This window comes from Ursus maritimus, unplaced genomic scaffold, assembly GCF_017311325.1.
Source record: "Ursus maritimus isolate PB19 unplaced genomic scaffold, ASM1731132v1 scaffold_25, whole genome shotgun sequence".
Lineage (NCBI taxonomy): Eukaryota > Metazoa > Chordata > Mammalia > Carnivora > Ursidae > Ursus > Ursus maritimus.
The window spans coordinates 34100777-34128639 of record NW_024425008.1 but is presented as its reverse complement, the minus strand read 5'-3'; the positions used below and the strand labels follow the sequence as shown (position 1 = coordinate 34128639).

The following is a 27863-nucleotide window of genomic DNA, read 5'->3' as shown; positions in this document are numbered from 1 at the left end:
TAGGGTCTTCCCCCCCCCCCCCCGAAATGGCTGGGAGAGAACTCCTTCCTACCACTCCAGTTCTTTCCCTAGGACGAGTCCTGACAAATACAGCCTGTTCTGTCCTAACACCTTCCAGCAATATTGTTGTTCCCCTTCTAGACTGGTCTAGCCTCTGCCCGGCTGGCCTCCCCCTCAAAATGGGATTTGTTGAGCTGGGTGGGGGCAGGGTGAGGGGGATTCTAGGCTCTTACAGTCTTTCTTCTCAGTATATGACTCCAAAGTCCTTGGTTAAAAGTCCCTCTGTGTTTATCAGGAATGGGACAAATTGATGTCGGGTGCCTCCTAATACAATACCCTGAAAAGAACACAGCACCGCTCCTGTGGTATTCCTGCCCCAAATATATAAGCCACGAGGAAGCATCAGACAAACTCAACCAGGGATGGTGGGGGGGTGGCATAGTGTGACCAGCCTGTGCTCTTCAAAGCTGTCAAGGTCATGAAAAACGAGGCATGTCTGCAGAACTGTTCTAGGTTGGAATAGACTAAAGGGACATGAGAACTGAATGCAACTGCGATCCCAGTTTGGATGCTGGACCTGTAAGTGACGTAATTAGCACAACCAGCAAAGTCTGAATGGGAGCCGTGGCTCCCACGGCCTTACTGAATCAGGGTCAATTTCCTGGTTGTCACGGTTGTCCAGTGGTTAAGGAGGAGCTTGTCTCGTACTTGGGGAGTACACAGTCAGGGGTTGAGTGGGGAACAGTCTCTCTGCCTTTGAATGCAGGGTAACAGCACAGTGGGTCAGAGCACAGGCTTTGAAATGCAGCATATCTGACCCGCAGGCCAAGTCTGTGTCCTCATCTGTACAGTGGAGCAAACAACTGTACCTACTTCAGAGGATATTTTAAGAATTTGATAAGATCGTGTTTGTGAAGAGGTTCCCCTGCTGCCTGGCACCCGCAGGCCCTCCATACACTCTGGCTATCTTTACTGCTTGCACGCCTCGCAAGGGGGTGGACAAGCCCTCCATACGCTCTGGCTATCTTTACTGCTCGCACGCCTCGCAAGTGCGTGGACAGTTTCCCTTGTACTCAGCACTGGCTTTCCAGCTTTGGGGCTGGGACCCTCCCTGGCTCCCTCCTGCTGCTCTGCTTTGAGAACGTGTCACCATCATCACGGGCATTGTTGTCTTTGGGACCAGCCGCTGGTCAGGATTATTTTCTTTGGCCCGGATTCAGATTCCCAAGTTAAGCGTTGCCGTCTGAAGGAAAGCTTGGGCACGGAGCCCTTGCTTCCCCATCTGGGCTTCCTGTTCTTGCGGCGGCCGGCGGGGGCTAGCTTCTATCTCTTCCTGAACAGCCTGGAGCTTGATTGAATTTCCTCTGGGTCTCCAGAGTGCATGACTCTGGATCCCAAGGTGATCCATCTAAATGCCCGGGCTTTCGGAAGATCGGGAAAGCAGCTAGTTAACTCCTGGCCAGCAGCTTCTTCCTCAAAGCTGGCCATCGGTTTCCCTTGAATGTGGGCAGGGCCAGATTGAAGGTGCATATGGGAGGCCAGACCCCTGATGGTCTGGGTGGGAACTCACTGATACAGGAAGTAGCATCTTTCCACGCCAGGTATTAGAGGGTGTGGTTTGGGCCTTACTCTGCCTTATCACCTAAAGCACCTGGTCAGGAAGTCACCAAGGGGCAGGTGCGTCCCTAGACTAGGGAGGGTGTGCTCAGTTTCCACAGGTTTGATAGCAAAGGCTTTATTACAATTTTAATCTTCACTCTTTAGGGACCCTTTCTTTTCTTTTTCTTTCATTTTCTTTTTTAGAGAGAGAGTGGAGAGAGGGGCAGAGGGAGAGGGAGAGAGAATCTTAAGCTGGCACCACACTCAGTGCGGAGCCAACACGGGGCTTGATCGCATGACCCTGAGATCATAATCTGAGTGGAAATTAAGAGTCCGACCATTGAGCCACCCAGGCTCTATCTTTCATGTCAAATCATTTAGATAAAAAACTTTTGAACTGAGTCTTAAAGCAAAATTATTTAATCATTTATTATCTCAGGATTTCTACTGATTAGTAATTCAGACCAAACACAGTGAGGATGGCCGTACTCTGCTCTGGGATGTCTGGGGCTTCGGACTGTGGTTGTTGATGAAGGCTGGGGGCTGCATTCCTTCAGAGGCTCCATTACCCGCATGTCTGGTTATTGAGGCTTCTCCACGTTGCCTGGGCTTCCTCACAACATAGCGGCTTTTTCTCCAAGGCAAGTACCCGAAGGAAAAAAGAGAGCAAGGTGAAGGCTGTATTGCCTTTCATGACCTAGTGTATTAGAGTTCTTAAGAGAAACAGAACCAGGAAGATATATATACAAGTCCAAATCTGTAATTCCAAAATGCAAGTTCAAAATCTGCAAAGTGGGCCAGCAGGCTGGAGACTCAAAGAGCCATTGCTGCAGTTCAAGTCTGAAGGCCATTGGCTGCAGAATTCCCCCTTTCCTGGGGGACATCAGTCTTTTGTTCTATTCGAGTCTTCAACTGATTGGGCAAGGCTCACCTACATTATGGAGAGCAATCTCCTTTACTCAAAGTCCACAGTCTTAAATGTTAATCTCATCCAAAAACACTTTCACAGAAACATCAAGAATAACGCTTGACCAGATATCTGGGCACTGTGGTCCAGCCAATTTAACATACAAAATCAACCATCACACCTAGTTTCAGACATCACACAGCATTACTTCTACCACATTCTATTGGTCAAGACAGTTACAAAGGTCCACCCAAGTGCAAGGGGAAGGAACACAGCATTCCATCCCCTCATCCCACCCTCCACCCCACTCCAAGCTCAGTGGAGGAATATCAATGTCATGTAAGGAGAGCATGTGGAATGGGATATATATTGGTGTGGCATCTTTGGAAAATACAAATGTCACAAGCATCTAACTGTAATATAAGGGAAAAGGGCACCAACTTAAAATATGTCTTTCAAAATGTAAATTCTTGGGTGTGGCTGTGCTAGACATTACAGAAGAGAAGTCAGGTGTCCTGCGCCCACACACAGCACCACTGAAGACGCGTGTTGTCGGGGAAGCTCAAAAAACACCAGTGGAGTTGCTGTAGGTAGTGTGGTTTTCCAAAATGCTGAATACTGTGAAACTCGACACAAAAGGAAGTGCAATTTTCCCTCTGTTTATGCGGTAGTTGCATTCCTGGGGGGGGGTGGGTAGTTAAACTGGGCGTATAAAAGGAGGTAAAAAATACATCGTGTTCATGTGTAAAATGGAGTTAGTTTCAAGGCTCAAAGCACTATAAGTACATTGTTTCACCTATAGAAATGTCTCATGGAACATTTGAACATCATGTGGGCTATAGGATGATTCCTGCAGAACTTTCCAGCACGTTGCAGGAGGACTTCCTGATTTCTCCCTACTAAAAGCCAGTAGTGCCCTTCCCGGCATTGAGACAACCAAAAAAAGCCTCCACAAATTTCTAAAACACCTCCCCGAAGGGTAGTAGCACCCCTATTGAGAACCAGTGCTGTGGAGGAAGGGAACAGAGGAATTCCAAAGATTCCTATGGAGACAACAAGGAGAAAGTCTGGGGAGTACAGAAATGAACCAACCAGTGTTAAAACAGAGGATGGCAGGCAAAAAGCCCCCTGACACACGTGAGGGGTAGGACCACTGTGTGTGTGTGTGTGTGTGTGTGTGTGTGTGTGTGTGTATGTGTGTGTGTGTGTGTGTGTGTGTGTGTGTTGTGGGGGGGTATCCATGCATCCCAGAGAATCCCAGTGGAGGCCCCACCCTGCTCCTTGCGGGATCCAGCACTGGCCAGGATCAGGGAAGAGTCCTTTTTCGCATGTCCACCGTCACCAGCATCGAGGGCCCGTGAGTTTGTAGGGCGTTGTCCACACTGAGGGTGAAGCATGGGAAAAAGAAGCTGAAGGGCCATCCAGTGTTCTCTTTCAGATCACTGCACCCCAGTAGTTGGGCCTCTCTTTGTTCAGGGATGAAAGAAAAATCTTAGGTCTTACTGGGACTATCTGATAAAAACTAGAAACTTCAAAGTGGCCTCATTTTTTTCCCTTTTTTTTTTTTTAAATGAAGCTTCATTCAGAATCTCTTATTTCAGACCTTAATTCCTACCCCTGGGTCTTTGCATCCATCATCTGCCCTGTTGAAACGCCATCGCCCCTGCTGGAAGCCTGTGTGTTGCCTACCTTCACGAAGCCTGGAGCTCCCAGCCTAGCCCGGGGTGGGGGGGCATTCCCCTCCTCCCCCGCATGACTGTGTCTCTTCCGCTCCAGTGCTTAGACTCCCATGTGCTGCTTGCGTCTTGCCTTACACTCTTCTCTCCCACCGCACGCTTTCTTAAGGACAGTGACTGTTGTGGATGCTTATGTTTTTTGTATCTTCCCTCAGCATTGAGCCTAGGACCTTGATCAAAGTACAAATATTTTTTTAAAAGATTTTATTTGGGAGGCCTGGGTGGCTCAGTCAGTTAAGCGTCTGCTTTCAGCCCAGGTCATGATCCCAGGGTCCTGGGATTGAGTCCTGGCTCCATGCTCAGTGGAGAGCCTGCTTCTGCCTCTGTCTGCGGCTCCCCTTGCTTGTGCTCTCTCCCTCTCTCTGACAAATAAATAAATAAAATCTTTTTAAAAAATATTTATTTATTTGAGAGAGAGCAAGAGCACAAGTGGGGAGAGGAGCAGAGGGAGAAGGAGAAGCAGACTCCCCGCTGAGCAGGGAGCTGGATGCGGGGCTTGATCCCAGGACCCTGAGATCATGACCCGAGCAGAAGCAGATGCTCAACTGACTGAGCCACCCAGGCACCCCCCCAAAAATATTTCAGATTAATTCAACAGGAATAAAACTTTATAAATTCTGCCACTTGAAATATGGCGACTTTTACCTCCTGACATCAAATCCAACTTTAACATCACCGGGAATTCACTGCTGACATTTCAGGGCTTCCCTTCTTCTTGTGAGAGGCTGAACAATGAACTGCTCCTTTAAACAGTAGGGCATTGATTTTGTTTAAGTAAATGTTGGGAATAGTTGCCAGGAAGGGAAAGCTGCAAAGGGCTGAGTTGGGAAGGCAGAGGGCAGGTGAAGAAGATGGTCCATCCTCCTTGGCCTTAAGGATGCGAGGCCCTGAATCCCTCTGGAGAAGGAGGAAGCCAGTGTGAGAGTTTCTTCAACCTCTTGAAGGGAGAGGTCAAGAATTATCATCCTCTAACTTTGTAACCTGTTCCCTGCTTACATTTCCGAGTCTAAATAACCCCGTAAATCATTTCAGATGCTACTGGAGCACCTGTGTAGAGTTTCTCTGCCCCCAGTGGTGAGAAACCTTCAGGGATCCACTGAACTATAAGAACTGCATTTTAGTTTTTTGGGAGAGTTTGTGTTTTGTTTGTTTGTTTGTTTGGTATCACAGGCCCTGGATTTGGTGTTTCAACAGGGTCTGTTTTCTTGTCTTGTGACCTTGTTCAATCCTCAGGTGAGGCCTCCCTGCATGACAGTCTTGCAGCAGCCTGAACGTCCCTCATGGCATTTGTACAAGTGTGCTGAAAAACCATCTATTTTGTAATTATCTGTTTAATGCCTCCCTCTCTTGCTGAGCTGAATGCTCCATGGGGGCAGGTGGCGAGCTCTGCGTCGTTAATATGTACTGAGTGGGGCAACTAGTCTGGCAGTTCCTCCAACAGTTAAACACACAGGTGCCATATGACCCAGCAGTTCCACTCCTAGGTATACACCCGAGAGAACTGATAACATATGTCCACACAGACGCTTCTACATGAATGTTCATAACAACATTATTCATAATAGCCCCAAAACTGAAACAACCCAAATGTCCATCAGCTCAGGCACGGGTGAATAAAAGGTGGTGTATCCACACAATGGAATGTGTTTCAGCAATTGGAAGGAGTGACGTACCGATACACTGTTACACACTGCAATGTGCGTGTAACACAGAGCCTTGCAAACATGGTGCTAAGTGAGAGAAAGCAGACACAAAAGGCTGCGTAGAGGATGATTTCACTTTATGAGGTGTCCGGAATAGGTAAATCATAAAGACAGCTAGGAGATCAGTGGTTGCTAGGGGCTGGGGAGGAGGTAAGGGAGAGTGACTTATGAAGTTTCTTGTCATGACGGAAATGCTCTGGAATTAGAGAATGATCATGGTTGTATAACATAGGAAATATACCAAAAAACGCTGACTTGTGAACTTTTAAGTGGTGAATTTTATGTATATGATATCTCAATTTTTAAAAATACTGCCTTAAAAAAAACCACATTTATATATATATTTATTGAGTGAACAATTCATCCCTGAGAAAGATGCAAGCTCAGGGCACTCTGGTTCACCTCTAGGCCTGTCTGGATTTTCCCACTAGCCATGGTGTGTGAGAAGAGTGGGCTCCAAAAGTTGGGCTGTTGGCACTCTGTGTGAGAAAAGGGTGTAGCTGTGATTCATCCGAGATTGTGTGTTGGCCGCTGGCTACTCTTGCTGGATATGGTCCATCACTGACATTTTTATCAACCTCTAGAGAGGAAGTTTGGAGAGGGAGGCTTTCACCCTATTTCCTTGAAACTGATTTCTGAGACATGTCAGATTAACAAAAACATCCTAGATATCGAGGCCAAGTACATCGTCTCAATCATACAGGGACAGGGACAGGTGGCAAATACTTGATTTAGAATTTTGATGTATTTTACTGTAGGAGTTGGAAGTTTACTTAAGAGGTGGGAAAAAACAACAGTTGGTGCTAGCTGGGGCCATGCTTTAGAGCTGTCACGAATGCAGACAAATGAGCAATGCCTGTAGGTCAAACCCTGGAGGAATGGGTGTAGACAGTGGGACAGACACTCCCTGTGTGAATATACTTGGGAGCCCTCATCAGTTTGGCTGAAAAAGAGGCATTTTTAGGGTTTGTCCTTGTAGCTGTATCTCCTCTGAATGAGAAGGGAGGACTGTCCCTTCACCAGGTTCTCCCTTCTTGTCTGGAAAGCACAGAGATCCTGCGAAAAACCAATTTGGAAAAGCGAGAAACCATTTTTGCAGGACAGACATAGTCACAACTAGGGTTGCACTCATTCTTTGCCCTCAGCACCAGGCCTTGGCCAGGGCCTCTCGGAGGTCAAGACTGACCCACAGTTAACATGCATTTTTTTTTTTTAGATTTATTTATTTATTTATTTGAGAGAGAGAGAGAATAAGCAGGGCGAGGGGCAGCGGAAGAGGGAGAAAAATCTTAAGGAGACTCCCCACTGGGCTAGGAGCCCAATGCGGGGCTTGATCTCACAACCCTGAGATCAATGACCTGAGCCAAAATCAAGAGTCAGATGCTTAACCAACTGGACCATCCAGGGGGCCCCACATGCATTTTTTAAAGCTCCTAGTATAAGGGGCCGCTAGCTGGCTCAGTCAATCAAACATGTGACTCTTGATCTCAGGGTCATGAGTTCAAGCCCCACATTGGGTGTAGAGCTTACTTTAAAGATAAATAAATAAATAATAAATGAAACTTCTCATATATGAAAATGTGAAGAAATGCACCCAACCCCCAAAAACGATTACTGAAAACTGTGGGATATTTAAAATGTTGACCTTTGACAGATTAATACTTTTGCCACGGAAAATTAAAGGTAATTGTGCTTCTGCAAGATCATTCCAGGACATATTTTAAATATATTACATGAAGTGCTCTATAGGCAGTGATGGAACACAGGTTTAGAGTTCCACCCTGAATGTCACCTTATTTCAATCCTGTCAAAGCCAGAGTGTGGGGCCCTTTGTCAATCATGAGGCCAGAGCCCCTCCGTCCCCCCTGGGTCAGCCCTGTAGGCCCGCAGCTGCTGCTGTCCCCTTGGGTTGGGGCGAGATGGCACAGCCTCAGAAGCTGTGTGTGGTTTTTTAAAAAATATTTTATTTATTTATTTGACAGAGAGAGAGACAGCCAGCGAGAGAGGGAACACAAGCAGGGGGAGTGGGAGAGGAAGAAGCAGGCTCCCAGTGGAAGAGCCTGATGTGGGGCTCGATCCCAGAATGCCGGGATCATACCCTGAGCCGAAGGCAGACGCTTAACTACTGCGCCACCCAGGCGCCCCAGAAGCTGTGTTTTTGCACTAAAGCCAGTTCTTACTAAGACCTTTCTCTTCAGTCAATAAGCAAGTTGCTCTTTATATCTTAGTGGTCTTTCCGGCCAATCCCACGTGCTTGTTTGCTGCCACCTTGCAGTACCTGTGTGTTTTTGTGGATTTTATTTCTTGTTTCATTTTAGTCAAAAGCAGTAGCAAATTCTATGGGCAAGGGCAATAATTATTCACTCTTCAACTGCAAACAATGCAAGTGGGAGGCAGGGCCATGTGCTGGCCGTCTGAGGTCTTACTTGTTGGGCTGGGTCCCGTAAAGCGCATCAGCGAGGCCTTGGCCTACCTGGACCCCTCATGCATCGCTACCCTCTGAGGACTTGGTAGTGACACTGCAAGCCCAAGGACCCACTAAAGACTCACCTTGAGCAATGTGGGGAGGAAAGCTTGGCTTCCCTGGAACCCCTTTAAACATGAATGAGGGAACACTGGCATTGCAGACCATTACAGAGGTCAAGCTGGAGTTCCCTGAAGGAGTCACTTGGGTGCCAAATGTACTGATTGTGAACTACCTTGCCATTTCCCAGTTGTGGCAGTTAGGGAACATTCCAGAATCCCCATAATGTACCAGATATTAATATAAGCACTTTTCATGGCATCATCTCATTTCATCTTCACTACAGCCCAATGAGATAGGTACTATTCTTATGCCCATTTTATAGATGAGTAAACCAAGTATAGAATGGGTAATTTGCCCAAAGTCACATCGCTAATGAGTAGCAGAGCTAGGATTTGAAGACTGGTCAATCTGATTCCAGAAGCCCCATTCTTGGAATTCTAGAGAACTTTCCTTTTCCAAATCAACTTTACTTTCCCCAGCATCTTTGTGTGAACAGGAGGCCAATGTTGCTTGGCACACGGCAGTGAAAAGAAGGATCCTATAGTGTGGCTATGAATGCAAACATCAGGGACATGCAAAGCTCTGAACCCCAGCTGCTTCCAGAAGAGCTGTGAGCAGTGTGGCAGGATGTGGGTCTCTGCCCTGTGGAGACCAGCCTCCTGAGCAGGCCACCCAAGGCTTCCCTGTAACTTCTTGCCAGTGGGTTGAGGTCTGGCAGAGACAGAAAGAGACTCCGAAATCTTGGAGCAGGAAGGAAACTTGATGAGTATTTACCCTCTCATTTACAGACAGGGAAACTGAGGTTTGGGAGATTGAGTAAAGCACACCCTGTCTGCAAGCACAACTTGGGTCTCCTGGCTTCCATACTAGTTACAAAATGGGCCATTTTCTAAATTAGGAAGCCAAGGCTCTGAGAGGTGATGTAATTGACTGAAGGCAGGGACCCATACTCAACTCCTTTGGAGTCGGCCCCATGCTGAAGTCATAATGGGCTGTAGATAGGAGGCATTCTTCCAACCCTTGTAGAATGAATGAATCATATGCATCTGTGTTTCCCAGAGACCTGCCTGAGCGTAAAAATCATCTGGCGGCCCGTGTTACAAATGAAAGCTCCAGTCTGAGAGCAGGTCCCGCCCTTGACACAGTGTTCTCACTCGCGGTCCAGAAAATCCCCAACCTGTTATCACCAACTTTCCTCAACTGAAGGGTGTTCTTTTTAGATTTGTTTCTTGCAGGCCTGGACCTGTTGGGATTTTGAGCACTCTTTTTAAATGCTGCCTTCTTGTCTTTAGTCTCCCTAGTGTAGGTTGTGTCCTCTAGGGGGCAGAAACGAGCTACTTGTTCTTTCTCTGGGGCTGTGCCTTCAGACTTCCCAAAACTTAAAGAGAAAAGAAATACCCAAAGGTGGTTGACAGGAGGCAGATCTTACACATGCTTTTCTCACTAGGTTGAAATGTCCTCTAAGACAATACTGGTAAGAATTCAGGCTCTGAATTCAAACAGACCCAAATTTATGGATCAAATGTACAGTTCACTGTACTGTACTGTATTTTTTGAAATTTTCTAAGAGGATAAATCTTAAGTGACACACGCAACAAAGGTAATTATGTGAGGTAATGACGGCGTTATTGTGGTAATCATTTCACAGTAGATCTGTGTATCAAATCATCACATTGTATGCCTTCAGTGTCCACACTGTTATTTGTCAGTTATATTCCAATAAAGCTAGGGGGAAGAAAAGAAAACGAAGACAAAAAATAGATGCAAGTTCGTATCCATTCAGTCATCCACTGTCGTCGTGATCCCAGCAGGCTATTTAAATTCATCGAGCCTCAGGTTCCTGTTCTGTAAAATGGGAATAATAGCTTAACGGGATTGTTTCTAGCCTTTTATCACAATTGCTAAAAAACCAAAAACCAAAAAAACCACACTTACTGTTATCATCACCTCAGTTGTCCCTGCTGCTCTCTGAATGGCATATGACTGTTAAGTCTATTGGGAAGGCAGGCTCCACTTTCTTCTATAGTTGGCTGAAGCTCTCTAAAGAGGGACTTGGCCCATTCTTTTCCAAGTTCTGTCCTAGGATGACATTTCACATCCTGGAAACCAATACTATGAACAACACAGAGTCCACACTGGATGGAAGGAAATGTGTTGACTTCCTTAATAAAATCAAATCCGCTTCCCCCCGAGGTTGGCTCTGGCTGCCAGGAGACTCTCCACACGGGAAGGATGGTGGGATCTCTTGGCTCTGTCTGCCAAGATTCACCTTTCCCTGGAGATTTCTCCCTCATCTCACTGGTGCCCCCACGGGTCAGGAAAGTTGTAACCCTTCCCCACCCTGTGAGAATTTCGCCTCCACCTCCAGCCTTGAGGAGCCTGCTTCCATTTCCCTGAGGGTGTCAGTCAGTTACTTTACCCTGAGTCTTAGCGATTCTCCTCTTTTTAGCTTCACCTGGAATACTTGAGATTTTAGGATCCTTAGTTCCTAACTGGAAAGAATAATCATGCTCAGAGCAGCCACCATCTTTTGAGCCTTTCTTACGTGCCTGGTGCATGGGGAGTCTCTCATTCCATCTCCACTGCATTCCAGTGGGTTCATTCGGTGACCCTCATTTTGCAGGTGGAGAAACCAAGGCACCAGGAGGTTGGGTGACTTGCTCCAAGCCTCAAGGGTAGTCAGTGAAGGAGCTTAGGACTAGAACCCGGCAGTCTGACTCCAGAGCTGGCTTCCAAATCATTTAGCTGTGAAGGGAGTTGAATGAACAGAGAACCTGCCTTCCTGCCCCTTCTGTCTCCTGGAGCAGTGATTAAGGCTTGAGGTCTTTGATGGTACCAGTTTCAGCGAAAGGCTTGACTATAGCCTGGACTCAGGTGAAGGTGTCAGTGACATCGGGGAAGAATCGTCACCCAAGGAAAGGGCCAGCGTCCCACAGCGCACTCTGTTCTCGTGCTTACTCTTTGCCATACGCTTCTGCCCTCTGCTCCCACAGCAAGTGCCCTCCCCGCTTGAGACACAGGAGGGTGCTCAGTTTTCTGGGCACGACCCTTCGCAAAGGCTTGTGGCAGACGAAGGGGGTGTGTAGCTCCTGTAAGGCGCGGTCAGCTTGCCAGTGTCGGCGCGGGCGGGAAGAGAAACACCTTGGACGTCTTCTCTTGTGAGACAAACTGAGTCCCACCCCTAAGCACCGATGCTGTGCCCTCCCGCCTTGCCTTTCCCCTCCTCATTTCTTCACCATGGTGCAGGCAACGCTCAACAGGACATGTAAAGTCACTGTCCCTGCCCTGGAGACTCAGAATCTGTCACCGTCATGCTGGGGTGAGGAGGAAATTGCAGTGTTGAGGTTTCTTGCTTCTTCCTCACTGAGAGAGAAAAACCCAACTGTCAACAAACCCCAAACCAATGAACCCGATGGTGCTGGGAGGCTACTGGGCGGCAGGCTGCGTGTGTGTGGCAGCAAGGGTCATGAGCTAGCCCAGGCGCAGAAAGCCAGGTGACAAAGGCCGGAGGACAAGGAGATGAGGAAGGCTGAGAAGAGGGATGCTTGAAGGTCAGAGAGGTGAGGCCAGAGTGTGTGGATTCCCCAGGTACCCAGACTGCCGGGCAGGTAGGAGCCGGAGGAGGAGGAGGAGAGGGAACTGTGAAGAGGCGTCTGAAGAGAGGGATCTGGGTCCCAAGAGGCAAAAACACCAAACCACCTTTAAAAGAATAGCAAACATTCCAGAGAACCAAGAGGTCTAGGATAGTAAATACCCAGACCCCTGGACCCTGGGGGGCCGGGGTTTGCACAAAGGGTCCAGTGGTGGGTGGGGAAGCTGCAGAGACAGCTGCTGGTCTGGATTTGTCCATATAAAGCAATTTGTAGAGAAGGCAGTGGAAGCAGAGTGGGAAGCAGAGGTAGACACTGTTTAAAAGTTGAGTACGAAAGGCTACATGGTATGTGGTTCCATTTATACACATTCTGGAAAAGGCAAAATTATGAGACAGAAAACAGATCAGTGGTTGCCAGAGGCTAAGGGTGGGAGGACCTGATTGTGCAGAGGACTACAAGAGACTTTTTGGGGTGATGGAACTATTCTGGATGTTAACTGAGGTGATTATACAACTGTATACATTTGTCAAAACTTGCTGAACATACACTTTAGAAGGATGAATTTTACTGTATATAAATTACGCCTTGTAAACCTGACTTAAAAATAAATTGGGGAGGTGTCAAAATTACATACTTCAGAAAAAGAAAAATTTAGCCTCTTTATTTTTTAGAACCAATATAAACATCTTCACAAATTCTCCTTTCCATTAATATTATGTGGGAGAATTTAAACTTGCCAACTAAAAGAAAACTAGCCTCTTCTGCTTTATTTTTTTAAGACTTTATTTATTTACTTGAGAGAGAGCAAGCAGGGGGAAGGGAGAGAGAGAATCTCAAGCAGACTGTGTTTGGAGCCCGATGTGGGACTTGATCCCACAACTCAGAGAGCATGAGCTGAGCCAAAATCAAGAATCCAACACTCAACCGACTGAGCCACCCAGGCACCCCAACCTCTTCTAACTACTTTAATAATAAACTCTAAAATCGTTTTATTAAAGTAGTTCAACCCCTTTTGGATACATATGCAGTCCATTCCTGCCTGTACTGTTACGTGTTTTTGGGTGTACTCCTCCTGCCCCTTCCACGGCTCCCCTACCCTGTGGATGGATCTGGGGCAATGGCAGAGGGTAGGTCTGGATGCTGGACCTGGTGCTGTCTTCCAGTCCTCAGTGGCCTCTGCGGGGCTCTCCTTCACCCACCTGGCCTGCTGGCATTCATGATGAGGCCCTGGCTGGTGCAGCCAGTGGTTCACTTGGCTCCTTGGTCCTGTCTGAGCTCTGCTGTTTCTGTCCATACGAACCGACACCTGTTCCATGTCTCTGCATGTTTTCCATTTCCCAAGGCAGGTCCACAGGCTCTCAACTCTCCACGCCCTTCCGCATTCCCTAGCGGCTCTAGAATCTTCTGGGTTTCTCCTGGGCCACACTCAAGCCAAGGGGAATAGGATGGGGCAGGGTGGAAGGAGGACATCTAAAGACTCTCCCGGACTAAACGTACCATGCGGTTGTCTCTACTTTGCTGTAGCCACTCTAGATAGACAGGGACACATGGCAAGGGTGAGTGCCCCAGGGCTCCATTCAAGGAGCAGGGCATAAGTTGTTTTTGTTTCTGGCATGCTCTCAACCTCTGGGGAGGTTTTCTACTCTTCACATGGATTTCTGGTGTCCCCATCCCCTTCCTCTCTCCCTCCAAATACCAAAAGGGTTTGCATTTCTTATGTTTTTCAGGGACTTCTTTTTCATCACATCTTCCTCCTTTCCTGCCCTTTGGATTTTGTTACAGGTGATATCCACCTTTCTTCTTCCCTAGGACATTAAGCCCCATGGTGCAGTGAGAGAATATAGCTCAATGATAATGAAAATGCCTTGGAAAATATTTGAAGAACAGTATCTCCATTGCTGTAGGACCTTAGGAATGACGCAGACATTTCTGAGGGAGTGCTTTTGCTGGCATGTTAAGGAACGGTCTTTAAAATGATACAAGTTTTCTAAAAATGGTGGACTTCTCATCCAGTCAACTATATAGCACGTTCTTCACCCTTTGAGACTCCTCCTAGACTACTTGCGTCACACACAGTGTGAAGCTATGTGTTCTTTTTCCTTAACATGGAAGGAGTCTTGTCTGTGTCCTCTCTCCCATCCCCACTGCTACTGCCTTAGCTCAGGCCCTAGTATTTCTCACCTGGATTGTTGGAATGGTTTTGTGATGGATCGTTCTAACCCCCAGACTTGTTACCTGCTTTCCTCTACCCATCCTTGCCACTGGCATGATCTTTCCAAACACATATCAGACTGTGTTTTTCCTCCACTTAAGACCTTTCAGTTGGGTCCCCCATGCCTCTATGATGGGCAGAGGCCCATCACTCAAGATTCATCTGCTTTTCTCATGAACAAAATCTCTACTCCACCCATATCAAACCACTTATGAAGGACTGGCTGTGCTGTGCTGGTCCCCACCTCTGTGTCTCTGCACCTGCTGTTCCCTCTGGTGGGAATGTCCCTCTTCACCTTCTTTTTTTTTTTTTTTTTTAAGATTTTTTTATTTGACAGAGACAGCCAGTGAGAGAGGGAACACAAGCAGGGGGAGTGGGAGAGGAAGAAGCAGGCTCCTAGTGGAGGAGCCCGATGTGGGGCTCGATCCCAGTCTGCCGGGATCACGCCCTGAGCCGAAGGCAGACGCTTAACAACTGCACCACCCAGGCGCCCCCTTCCTCACCTTCTTATCATGCAACATTCAACTCAAAGATTTCCTTCTCCTTGAATCCTTACTTGTCTCTCCAAGCAGGACTCTATGGTTTGAGTCATCGTGATACCAACTTGCCTCTGTTAAGACACTTACCACAAAAAATTGCATGGTAGTGCTAGGCTGTGAGCTCTTTGGGGCCAGTGATGGGCAGTTGTTATCTCTGTCTCCCCAGCTTGTAGCACATTGCTTGGTTCAAGCCAGTGGAATGAATGAATAGCAATGAGCATCAACCATGGAGTGGGAAGAGACCTTGAAGGTCACTGTGTTCAATCTTTTCATTTTCCTGATAAGTCTCAGAGAAGTTAATCTCTAGGTTGACCTCACACAGGTAATTTTTACTAACAAAACCTGGTCCAGGGCACCTGGCTGGCTCTGTTGGAAGATCATGCAACTCTTGATCTCAGGGTTGTGAGTTTGAGCCCCACGTTGGGTTTGAGATTACTTTAAAATATTTTTTTAAAGTTTATTTATTTTTCTTCGTAATCTCTACACCCAATGTGGGGTTTGGACTCATGACCCCAAGATCAAGAGTCATATGCCCCTCCAACTGAGCCAGCCAGGTGCCCCAAAAATAGAATCTTAAACACACACACACACACATGCAAAACTAAACCTGGTCCTTTGACTCCAGTGTAGAGCTCTTTCTCCTCTCTACAGGGCCTCTAGACGCAGGAGAGGGGAGTGGTGGGGGTCAGACTGTGGGTGGGGGTCAGTGAGGAGACACCAGGGCCATAATAACTCAAAGCCTGGTATAACTTATTCTCAAGCAGGAAAATGGGTCAACACCACAAAGGGGTTTTGTAAACCCTCTCACCTGTGCAGTTGGAGTGATGTACACAGTGTCAGCACGAGCAGCTGGGTCTGATGTTACAATAACAATGTTGTGAAAGAAATTTAAATCGAAGTCTTGCTTGGTCAGTACTGATTTGTTTGAGGCCCAGCCATGTATCCAGCCTGATAACACTACCATCATCACAGGGATTTTATTGCTTCACTTCTTTAAAAACAAAATTTGTATTTTATAAATTAAGAAAAGCAGCCATAGGGGCGCCTGGGCGGCTCAGTCGGTTAATCATGACCTGACTTTGGCTTGGGTCATGATCCCAGGGTCCTGGGATCGAGCTCCTTGTTGGGCTCCCTGCTCAGCGGGGAGTCTGCTTCTCCCTTTCCCTCTGCTGTTGCTCTCTCTGAAACAAATAAAATCTTTTAAAAAATTGAAAAAAATAAAAATAAAAAGAGCAGCCATACACACTCAGCCCTCATCTTGTTTATTCCTGGAGACTCAGTGTGGAGTGATAGAAGGAGCTCTGGGGACACAGGCTGATGCTGACTATGGGTCTGTAGCTTACTTACAGTAGGGTTTAGGGCAAGTCACTTAGCTGCTCTGCACCTCAGCTTTTATGTTTATAAAAACAGAGGTCATGCTAGTGCCCCCCGTGGTTGTCATGGGGATGAGAAGAAGGCACTAGGGAAGCAGCTAGCAGAGTAGTGAAAGCCTGGCCCTGGAGCCAGGTGCATGGGTTTGAATCTGGCTACACACCGTGCAATGTGTCACCTCAGACTCGTTCCTTACCCTCTCTGCAACTCAGTTTCCTCTCTTCGGTACTTAGTGTCCATGTGGCCCTCGGATGGCGTCCAGTTAGTGCAAATGCCGAGCCCGGTGCCAGGCACATAATATGGGATCATTCCTTCTTCTCCACTGCCAGAGGGAGCTGTGTAAGCATCTGTCTGACGGATGCTCAGGACCCTGGCCTGGGCCCCTCAGCCCACCCTGGTCAGCTTGTGATAAATCTGGAGAAATCAAGCCTTTTCTGTGGAGCCAATGACATATAAACTTTTTTTGTTGTTTCCCGGAGTCACCACAGGCTGGCCCACCCAAGTCTGTGGGTAGAGCCTGCTTTCTCCCCACCCTCTGGTTTGCCTATCAGGGATGACAAGTACAAGCCCAGTCCAGGGCTGGCCCCTGCTCCCAGGTCTAGAACGGTGTGGCCTCCTGTCTGGCTTGACTCAGGGTGCTTTGTTCAGTTCTGTGGCCTGGGCCCTGGCTCCTGAAACCTCCCTGAGGCTTGCTTGGACCTGTTGTTTCTTGGGTTTATTAGTCTCAGCTCACTCGCTAGCCTCTCAACTCGGCATGCCAACCCCAGTCGCCTCCTCCATTTGGACACACCCCAGGCTCTGAGAGAGACGGTCAGCTGCCCATTAAATGTTGAAAACAAAGACAGTCCAGGTCTGCAGGTCCTGCTTCTATGTCTCGTGGAAGCTCCTTTGCCTTGTGGCAGTTCCAGGCCCAGGATTCCAGAAATAGAAGAGACTTAGAGCTCCTCGAGGCCCGCTCTTGCCTCATTGGAAGCAAGAGGCCGCATTCTGGCATCCCAGACAGGTGATCTTCCAGGCCTTGCGTGAATGTGCTAAGTAATAGAACTCACTACCTTTCCACACTGCGCGTGCCATTGCTGAGCCCCTGTGCCTGCTGGAAATGCGGCTTCTGGAACTTTGACCCAGTGCTCCTAGTCCGTTTCCCATGTGATGGTCAGTCTAAGCAATTAACGTACGCCCTCCAACCTCCCACCATCCCCTACTTCTCCAGGCTAAACACCCTCGTGATTCCTCACATAACACAATTTCCAGACCCTTCCCCCATTCTGCCTGTGATCACTGGGCTTCTTTCATATCCACAGAAAAATAACTGTAACAATAACAGTAAAGCCAGCAAATATTTAGGGACCTACCGTATGGAGGGCATCTCAGCAGGTGCAGTTGCGGGGGTGAGCACACAGGTATCACACCTAGTCTCTGTCCTCAGGGAGCTGACCATAGAGGTGAGAGGGAGACAGCTTACCCTCACATTTGCACACCAGTGGGGGCCACCTGCCGTATACCTAATAGTAAAAGTTTAACAGTCCTGGGATCGAGCCCCATGTCTGGCTTCCTGCTCTTCCTGCTTCCTGGCTCTTCCATGCTCTGTGGGGAGCCTGCTTTTCCCTTTCCCTCTGCCTGCCATCCCCCCAGCTTGTACGTTCTCTCTCTGTCAAATAAAAAAAAAGATTGCAGTGAAGGTTGTACACATCTGTGAATATACTAAAAACCACTGAATTCTAGACTTCAAATGGGTGAATTGGATAGTATGTGAATTTTATCTCAATAAAGTTGTTTAAAATTTTAAAAAGTGTAACAGTTAAGTAAATAGCATCTATTTTCCTATCATGAAAGTATTCCTCATGATAACCTGGGAGGCCAGGTTTGAAATGCAGAGTTCTCAGAGTCCTTGGAATTCTGCCTGGGAACATGGCCACACAGGGAGAGCTGGTCTGGTCCTCCCTGCTGCCCCCTCCATCTTGGCATGCCCAGCTCTGTCCTGCACCTCGAGAGCTTCAGGCACACCAGGGGACTCTTTAGTTCTTCAGTTCCAGCTCCACCCACAGCTGCCCCACCCCTTGGCCGCCCTCATGAGTATGGGTGTGCACATTGGTGGTAGGGTCTGCTCTTGGGGAGTCAGACCCAAGGAAGATCTCCATCATCACAGGCCCAAGTGGGCTAGCGACCTTTGACCAGGGAATTCCAGAGCATGGTCCAGAGCAGTGCTCCATGATAGAACATTCTATCTATTGGAAATGCTCCATATCTGCACTGTCCTATATGGTAGGCACTATCTTCAGGTGGTGACTGAGCCCTTGAAATGTGGCTAGTGCACCCGAGGAACTGAATTTTTAAACATTTTTAGTTAAGTAACACTGAAATCTAGATTTCACACGTAGCGAGTGGCTACCATATTAGGTAACATAGGTCTGGAACGTGGCGGGGTGGGGGTGGCTCTGTATGGACGTGTCCTGTTGACTCTGTTGGCTTCATCCCATCGAGGGGGGTGGGTGCCTGGAGGAGGATCAGAGCGGAGCTCCCAGGGCTCAGGAAGATACTGGAGAGGGAAATGCAATTTGTTCTTGAAAGGAAACTGCCATATGAGCCTGCATATTCCTGGCCAGTGGAGCTCTCTGGATTTCTGAGGCAAGAGAGGCAGATGGCTATAGGCTGGGGGAGGGTGGGTGACTTGAGGGCACCCCCAGACAAGTCCTCCTGAGATCTTTGCAGGGACCTGTTTCACATAAGAGGCCTGCTTTGGTCGTTCAGGCCTGCTAGTATTGTGGGTCTTGGCAGAGAGAGAAGGCTCTGTTATTTTTTCTGCTGAGGCCATGTGAACAGGGCAGGCCGTGTGCATAGTTTCCATGGCATAATCTGACTATAAAGCCCTGTGTGTCTGTGGGGGAGGGAGGAGGAGAGGCCCTCAGCCCAGCCTCAGTCAGGACTGGGCATGGGCCCAGGAGGCACATTCTCTTCCAATTCCTGCAGGGTCCTGAGCCGTGATGCAGGGAGGGCCGTGCCTGGCTGGTCTGAGCCTTTGGAAGCTCATTTGGTTGCTGACTGGGGTGAGGCTGTTGGCTCTTCCTGATGCCTGGATGTGAGGTAGAGGAAAGATAATCTCCCAAGAACTGGGCCGGGCTGAGGCTCAGGCAGAACACAGGATGTGGATTCACTGGGAGGTGAAGCAGAGGCAGGCAAGGGGAGCCTCCTTGTCTGCACTTGGCTCCCTGCTCCCACCTGCAGAACGGAAGCTCCCTGCAGGCTGGCCGCGGCCCAGTCCCAAACAGGCTAATTTGCCGTGAGCCATCCTCAGCAGGTTCACGGAGCGCCTTTCCTTGATGGAGAAAGGAGGCCTCTCGAGAGGCTGCCTCGTTAGCTGCAGAAACCTGGGGCTTCTCAGATACAAGTCAGGGGTGCAGAGCAAGGGCTAACAATTTATTAAACAACTCTCATGTACCAGGCTTTGTGCTAAGCATTTTACATCTCTGATTTCTCTTGGAACAATCTAGATTAATAATCATTGTGATAGCTAATAATTCTTAAGTGCTTACCAAGGTAACAGACATCTATTTATTTAATCCTCACAAACCCCCGTCTATGGGGTGAGGGAAACTATTGCCTCATCTGTAGTTTTGCTTTGCCCTATGTCACTTAGCCAGGAAATGTGCCATTTGGGATTTGAACCCAGACTCTCTGACCCCACAACCCCTGCTCTTCACCATCAATCTTCCCAGTAGAGATTCCAAATGTAGGTTTTGTGAAGCTCCAACCCGGGGCCTTCGAAATGGTCCCTCAGCTCTGAATGATCCTGTTTGTCCCAAAGCTCCCTCTTCCCTTCTCTATGCTGGCTCCACGGGCTCTTGAAGCTTGGAGTCTTGAAAGCGCCCTGTCCTGGGAGAGTGGCTGTCCCTTTGCCTGCTCTGGGTTTGTTGTGACGTTCAGGACGGCAGCCCCAGGCCACAGAGGTCACCCAGACAATCCTGCCTTTCTGAGGGGCGCATCTCTGGCCCCAGTGCCCGCACACAATGGCCTCTGTCTCCAGCGGGGCAGAAAGGCACATTATTGTGGTCGGGTGACCCGGGCTCTGCTGGGGTGATGTCTATGGTCTGCACATCCCCCACCCCACACCTCCCTACTCCAGTGGGTTGGCCAGAGGCTGGCGGGGGAGGGAAGGAGGGGCACCCGGGGCCTGAGAGTCCTTTCCTCTTAGGTTCCTGCCTTGCCTGCCATTTCAGACTCGGCCCCTCATGCTCCAGCCCCTCCGGGAGGCCCTTCCCTGGACCCACATCTCATACTTCCAAGTCTCTGAATGCTCAAATTTAGATATTCTGGAAAGCACGCAGCACTGTGCCTGGTACAGCAGGCTCTCCCCAAATGTGACTTTCTCTTCTGTTTTCCTTTTCTGGCTTCTCCTGTTTGGACTTTATGCAGGTTGGAGATAATTTTGTCCTCAGGAATATTGACAGAGACCCTGAAAAACAAGTGTGTTCTTAATAACAGCCCTAGCTGGAGCCAGGCCCCGGGCCAGACCCAAATCCTCACGACAGCTCTGGGTGGGCCCTGCTCCTTCCAGTCCCACGTTAAGTGTCAGAAATGAAGGCTCAGAGGACCGGAGTGTCTTGACCAAAGTGGCAAAATGGGTTAACGGCACAGCTGGGAGTCAGCCTCCGTTCTGACTGAGTTTGAGTCCACGCGTTTGGCTGTGGTGTTGTTGTGCCAGTCTTAGTTTCCCTGGCTGCCGTAACAGAGCACCCAAAACTCGGTGGCCTAGAACAACAGCCATGCACTGTCTCACGGTTCCAGAGACTAGAAGTCTGACATCAAGATGTTGATAGGGCTGGTTCCTTTTGAGGGCTGTGAGGGAGAATCTGTTCCGTGCCTCTTGCCGAGCTGCTGGTAGTTTGCTGGCAATCTTCCGTGTTCCTTGGCTTGTAGACGCATGGCCCTGAGTCTGCCAGATCTTCACGTGGTGTCCTCCCTGTGGGCATGTCTGTCCCTGTATCCCGATCTCCCCTGATTGTTAGTCTATCAGTTGTGTTGGTTTAGAGCCCATCCTCGTGACCTTATTTTAATTTGATCATCTGCAAAGACCTTATTTCCATATAAACTCACATTCACAGGTACTGAGGGTTAGGACTTCAATATCTTTTGGGGAATCATAATTCAACCCATAGCAGTGCCCTTCCCTGCTCAGTTCCCTGGTGACCCAGGCTTTTTTAAGACCATGAAAAGGAGGTGATGTTTCCCTCAGCTCCAAGGGCAAGAACTTCTCTTGTCAGGACCTCCTTTTACTTGCTCACACAGTGTGCGCGCGTACACACACACACACACACACACACACACACAGGTAGGTCAGGACAGAGAGGACAGAGGCTGGACTGCCACATTAACATCTGGAGCCAGTGGCGTCGGTGGCGCATCTGGCCGAGGCGAGGCATGGAGGGTGCCAGGTGCTCTGGCGGGATGGAGAGGAAACTGCCGGCAGAGCAGACGGACACTCAGCCCTCCGAGCCCAGCAGTTTGCGCACAGCCACACCAAATCTGTTCTTAAAATATCCCCCTTTTCCCTCCAATCCCTCTACCCTTCCCATACTCATCCCCTTTCACCTTCCCTCCCTCGGCCTCAGGCCCTCCCCGCAGTCTGATTAGGGTGGAGGCAGGGGGCCCTTCTGTCACTGCAGCTCTAGCATTTGGCACGGGAGTGATAATTTACGGGGCATGGAGAGCAGCGGAAGGCAGCCTGCCAGCGGCGACGTGGACTCTTCCATCTGTACCTCCAGCTACACACAAGTGATCCCGCCTGCCTACTGACTACCCCTGCCGGGTCTCATCTTGTTAGGTGGGGCCAGGAAATGGAATGTTGGGATCGGGATGTTGCTTCCTGGGTCCCTGGCTTGAGGGGTGCAGTAGAGGCCTTTCAGACCCCAGGCGTGGTAGTGCTCTTGTAGCCTCTGGGCTGGCTGCCATGAGGCCTTCTCTCCCAGCCTCTCCCCTCAGCTCCACCCAGGCTTGTCCAGCCCATGTCCCCCTGCCTCTTCCCACTCCCCACTTAGGCCCCGTTCAACTTTCTGCCCTCTCAGCTTCCCGCCCAGCTCCATGACTGGTTTCCCTGGTGTCAGGCCTGCTGTGCCTCAGTACATTCACTCACACACATACCCACACTTCACAAGTTCACACACAGTCACATGCCCACACACTCACACTCTTAATACTCTCTTACACACATGCTCATACACAGTCTCTCTCTCTCTCTCTCTCTCTCACACACACACACACACACACACACAGCCTCATACAAGCTCCCAGAACCTTCCTGGTTAGGACTCTGCCAGGGCTAGGCAGGGCCCTCCTTGAGTTGGCTCCTTAGGCGGCTTATAAATGGGCCCCCTGGGTAAATCACCCATGGCTGGGAGAATGAGAACAGACAGGAAGCAGCTGGGCCCTGAGATGGAAGTACAGGGGACTAGAAGCCTGCCCCACGTTCTGGTTAAGTCCCAGCTGCACTGTTGTATGTCCACAGGAACTGAGGTGCTTGCTTTATTTCTCCAAGTCTCAGTTTTCTTATTTGGAAAATGGGGATTATGTTATGCATTTCACAGAGTTGTGCTAAAACTAGAAAATGCATTTGAAAGATACAGCCTGGCCTACAAGAGGCATTTGTTATTATTTATTCAAAAATTTAATTGCATTTACATTTAAAAATAAGTAACAGTCACATGATTTAAAATTCAAAAGGCAGAAAAGGGTATAGAGTGACATTTCCCTTCTACCCTGTCCCCAAACCACATGGCCTCCTTTCCCTAACCAGTGTTACCAGATTCTTATGTTTCTTTCCAGAAAGATTTTAACATAATGAGTAACTATATACACATATATTATTGTTCTTCCTTTTTTCCACAATGGTACGTACTGTACAACTATTCTGCACCTTACTGTTCTTACTCAACAATATATCTTGGAGGAGCCCTGGGTGGCTCAGTCATTTGACCGTCTGACTCTTGATTTCAGCTGAGGTCATGATCTCAGGGTTGTGGGAGTGAGCCGCACGTCTGGCTCTGTGCTCAGTAGGGAGTCTGCTTGGATAGTGTCTCCCTCTGTCCCTTCCCTCACTCATTCACTCACTCACTCACTCTCTCAAATCAATCAAGTCAATCAATCTTAAAAAAAAAATCTATCCTGGAGAATGTTTCATGTCAGTACATAAAGGGCTTCCTCCCGGTTTTATGGCTGCCCTGAATTCCACCGTATGGAGGTGCCATCATTTGTTTAACCACTTCTCAATAGATGAGACATATAGGTGGTTTCCAGTCTTTTGCTATTTCAAACAAAGCTGCAGTGAAAAATCTTATATAGACATCATTTCCCACAGATCTGAGGCTATCCTTTAATACTGTAAACACCATCAAATGGACACCAAAAAGCCGCTTTTCCTGGCACGTGGGTCACTCCTGCTCTAAAGTAGACAACCTCGGGCTGCAGGAGGTCTGATGAGCAGCCGCACATGCCTGCCCTAGAGCAACCCCAAAGACCCTTGCTTGGGCTAAAGAGGCAATCCCTTCCTTTCCATTTTCAGCATTTCCATGGGCTTCAATCCACAGGTAGTGAGCTAACACTGCCCGGAGGTGAAGGACAGTGAAAAAGAAGTTCTAGATCTGCTGTGGAGAAGGGCGCTTGCAAACCGAAGAGCATAGCGCTCCTGCATTTGCCTGTAGCTGCAGCCCGCACATGCCCACTGGACACGCAGCACCTGGCACGCACTGCGCTGGCGGTGACAAGACGTGTGCAGACAAGACAGGGCAGGCCTGCCCGCAGGGAGCCTGCAGTGTATGGCGGAGACAGATACAAAGCAAATAATTCACACACCAGCTGTGACCCAAAAACAGGGAGTGGAAAGAGCATTCCTCAGTTTAGGCCAACCCAGAATTCTGAGACAGGCAGGGGCACCCCTTGACTTCTTTTCGGAAGCCCCTTCAGGTTTTCCCTGGACACCCCCCCCCCCCAAGCACCTTCGCCTCCTCCCTGGTTATCTTTCTATCTGTCTCCCTCCTTTCCCTCCCTGGCTCTGGGCAGGCGGAGGCCTGTGGGCTGGGTTGGGAGGTCGAGGCTGCCGTGGAGGCGCTCACAGCTGGAGCCACGGCGGTGCCTCAGGCTTCTCCACGGCTGCCTGACATGGGTCTCCCGGGCCTGGGAGAGTGGCTTGGGTCACTGGGAGAGTGGGGGATATAAGTGAGGAGAGCTCAGTTGTCACCCACTCGAGGTTCCAGGGAGGGCCGGCTCAGGCCCAGGCAGCTGCTTGGGGCCGTCCTTATCGGGGGCCAAAGCAGGCTCGCCCTTCCTGACACACAGGAAAGCGGGTATCTGATAAACTGGATTGCACGAGCTGTCAGCCACTTAGTGTGGTAGCCCTCCCAGAAATATTTGCATAGTAGATGACACCACAGGGAGGGCTTTGCTTCTCGCAGAGGAGGGAATTGCTAATTACACAGGCCAGGCAGGCTGGCTGGTGGGAAGATTTTAGTTGGGTGGATCACAGGGAACCTTCCCGTATTGGCAACCCTTTACTTCATTTAGGATGGTATCCTCCATAATCTCTGCCCTGATTTCATTGTTGTTTTACCTGGGAGGACTCTGTAAAAATGAAACATTTGCTTAAGTGTGGGAATACCTCATATTCGGCGCCCTCATCTGCACCCAACAACTTCCTAACCAGCTGTTCTCCACGCCTTTTAAAAGGTCCTCTCCATCGTGACAGTGGCCCCATGCAATGGGAAATGTAGCCTTGCCACACTGAGAGAACCACACCCACGAAGTCACAATTCTGTAAGCATGGTGGGTTAGTGTTCAACTTCTAGTATAAATCTACTGGGAAAGAGAAAGATGGAATTAGAGGCCATCAACCATAACAATATAAATGTAGAAATACAGCTGGCAGAAGCGGGGTGGGGGGGTGGGGGGGTTGAAGGGAACCTCTCTGTGGGAAGCCGGGTGAGGAGCTCATTTAATTGCAAGGGGAGTGTTGAACATCGGCCCAATCAGAAACAAGCCAGCTTTAAGCGCATTGTTTACAGTTACAAAGATAACCAATAGAAGGACTGACAATTGTAATGGCTGAACCCGAGAGGATTGGGGAAGAAGGTGGGGGTTGGGTTAGGGGTTAAATCCTCCTGTTTCTCAGCCTGGAGTCACAGCTGAAGTTGATACAAGTTTTGCAGCAAACTGCTTAGTGTTAGGTTGATGACCATCTAAAAGCAGAAAAGTCTGAAACCAGCCATCTCTGGAAAGGAGGGCCAGAGTGGGGCAGGGATCTATGGCTTTTCTCTATAATCCCTCTTAGGTCAAATTTCAATTATGGGGAGGCTTTACTTTCACAAAACTTCCAAGAAAAACCTTCTCAATTTTTCGTGTTTTACGTAATGGGCATGTAGGACAATGATGATGTGTGATAAGACAGCATATGAAAAGCTTAATCTGTGTTTTAATTATTTATTTCAAAGTTGTAATTGTGTGAAAAACACACGACCAAAATTTACCATCTTAACCACTGTTATGTGTACATATTCACATTGCTGTGCAAGAAATCTCTAGAACTTTCTCATCACCTGGTAGAACTAACGCTACCCATTGAACAAGTCCCCATTTCTCCTGCCCCACAGCCCCTGGCAACCACCATGCTACTTCCTGTTTCTATGAATTTACTACTTTAGATACATCATATAAGTGGAATTATGCAACATTTGTCTCATTTCACTTAGCATAATGTCCTCAAGGTCCATCCATGTTGTAGCATGTAACATGATTTCCTTCTTTTTTACAGTCAGATAATATTCAATTATGTATATAGACCACATTTTCTCTATTTTTCTATGGATAAACATTTGAGTTACTTCCACCTCTTGGGTATTGCAAATAATGTTGCAAAGAACATGCACGCAAGCTTAATTTGTTTTTTAAAAAGGACACCCCAAATAGATGTGGAAATGATGGTCAGAGAAGGCCCCGAATTTGTTTAAGGCCCTCCTGGGCCAGAGCAAGCCTAAGGGCTTCCTGCCTTCCCCCTCCTGACAGCGGGAAGGCTGATCAAGGCGTGACCCCTTGGGATGGTCTACAAGTTGGAGGAAGTGTGAGGTAAAGTCATGGAGTAGCATGGAAAGTGCACAGAAAGGAGCCAGCTTGGCAGAAGCCTGGCACATAGTCCGCTCTGCCACCGTCCGCCTCTGCTGGTGCTCTTGCAGCCCTGCTGAACCTACCCAGGGCCCCGGCCTGGCTTCCGGTAGCTGTGCGCAGCCGCGATCAGAGCGCAATGGGAAGACAAGTCTCCACTTGATTAACTGGCTGCCTTTCCCACAAGCTCACTTTTCTCTTTTGGTCTTGGGCCCGTGCCTTGGTGCTCATTTGCGGGGCTGGTTTAGGTCTCTCCTGGGTTTGTCAGGACCCCTTCACCTAGTCTCTGGCGGTCCCGATCGCTCAGATCTCTTTCTAGGCTGGAGGCTGTGGGTGGGGCCGTGTCACTCTGCTGGCTGGCTTGGATGGTTTCCCACTGTGCTAGGTGACAGATTGTTCTTGGACAGGAAATTATTTAAGTTCAGCTTTTCCTCTGATGATCTGGGAGGCATTCAGTCAACACATGTGGAACTGAGATCCCTTAGGGATTTGGCCATTTATGGGGTCCTTAGGCAAAGCGTGAGATACTTCCACAGTGAAGGAAGAGTAGTGGGATGCGGGGTCTCCTATATCAGTGGGGGGAGGGTGTTCCCTATGGGGCTATTGCGAGATGTGGAAGTTATTTCCTTCCTCACTGGACTGTGGCTTGGGAGCCACCTGGTAGCCTCAGATGACCTTTTGTGAGGTTCTTTTCAGAGGCAGTGGCTCTCAGAGGCAGAGGCTGGGGGACAGTTGCCAGAGTTCAGGCAACTGATGTCTGTGTCTAGGAAGGAGGTTGACACCAGGGGTCTTCTTCATTTCCCAATTCTGCACCATCTGCCTTTCCTGACGTAGATCATTGTTGGGGATGTTCCATTCCAATTTATCCTGCCTTTTTCCCTTCCAAGCCCCGGAGGTGCATGGAGGAAGGATGTCCTCTAAGACTTAGTATTTAATACATAGCCACTAGCCACATGTGGCCATTGAGATGTAATTCATTTCACTTAAGTAAAATTAAAAATTCAGTCTCTCAGTTGTGCTAGCCACACTGTAAGTGCTGCGTAGCCATATGTGGCTCCCGTAAGGGCCGCTGCAGATAGAGAACATTTGCATCCACACAGAAAACTCTTTTGGACAGCACTGCCCTAAGCCTCCTCTGTCTTTTTCCCTCTATGATTCTGATCTGGAGTGATTGATAGCTGCTGCTCCCTTACACTGGGGCCCCCAGAGCACGCTGCCTACTGAGAATTCAAGAGCAGAGAATGAGCAGGGTAAAAATGCCTTTAGTCTCCACTTGACATTGAGTCCAGGGCAGCCTTAGGCTCTGAAATCTTGCTCTTCCTGCATAGGACACCTACTGGGTCCTTGCTCTTCCTAGTATGACACCTACAGTCCTGAAAACACCACCCAAGCCCTGTAAGTGAGTTCTGGCCTGCAGCGAGGATTCTGTTCTGCTCACTACCTAATCCATTTCATGAATTTTCCATGGTGTGAAGATATACCAGCCTAACCCGGTCTTCTGAGCTAGATCCTGCTCCTTAAACACCTACAACCCTT

General features: G+C 48.8%; 1 protein-coding gene and 1 long non-coding RNA gene across 2 annotated transcripts in view; one reads left to right on the top strand and one right to left on the bottom strand.

Moving 5' to 3' along the window:
* Window positions 1-10151: 10151 nt before the first annotated feature.
* On the bottom strand, window positions 10152-11866 carry LOC121105225. Its single transcript, XR_005837690.1, has 2 exons — window positions 10408-11866; window positions 10152-10317 (listed from the first exon to the last, which is right to left on the bottom strand). It is a non-coding gene; the product is annotated as an uncharacterized LOC121105225 (long non-coding RNA).
* Window positions 11867-11949: 83 nt separating this feature from the next.
* PLEKHG3 (pleckstrin homology and RhoGEF domain containing G3) overlaps window positions 11950-27863 on the top strand; it is a 67140-nt gene continuing 51226 nt past the window's right edge. The window contains exon 1 of the mRNA XM_040641792.1: window positions 11950-12032. The gene's annotated coding sequence lies outside the window, so the exon portion shown is untranslated. The remainder of the gene's footprint in view (window positions 12033-27863) is intronic.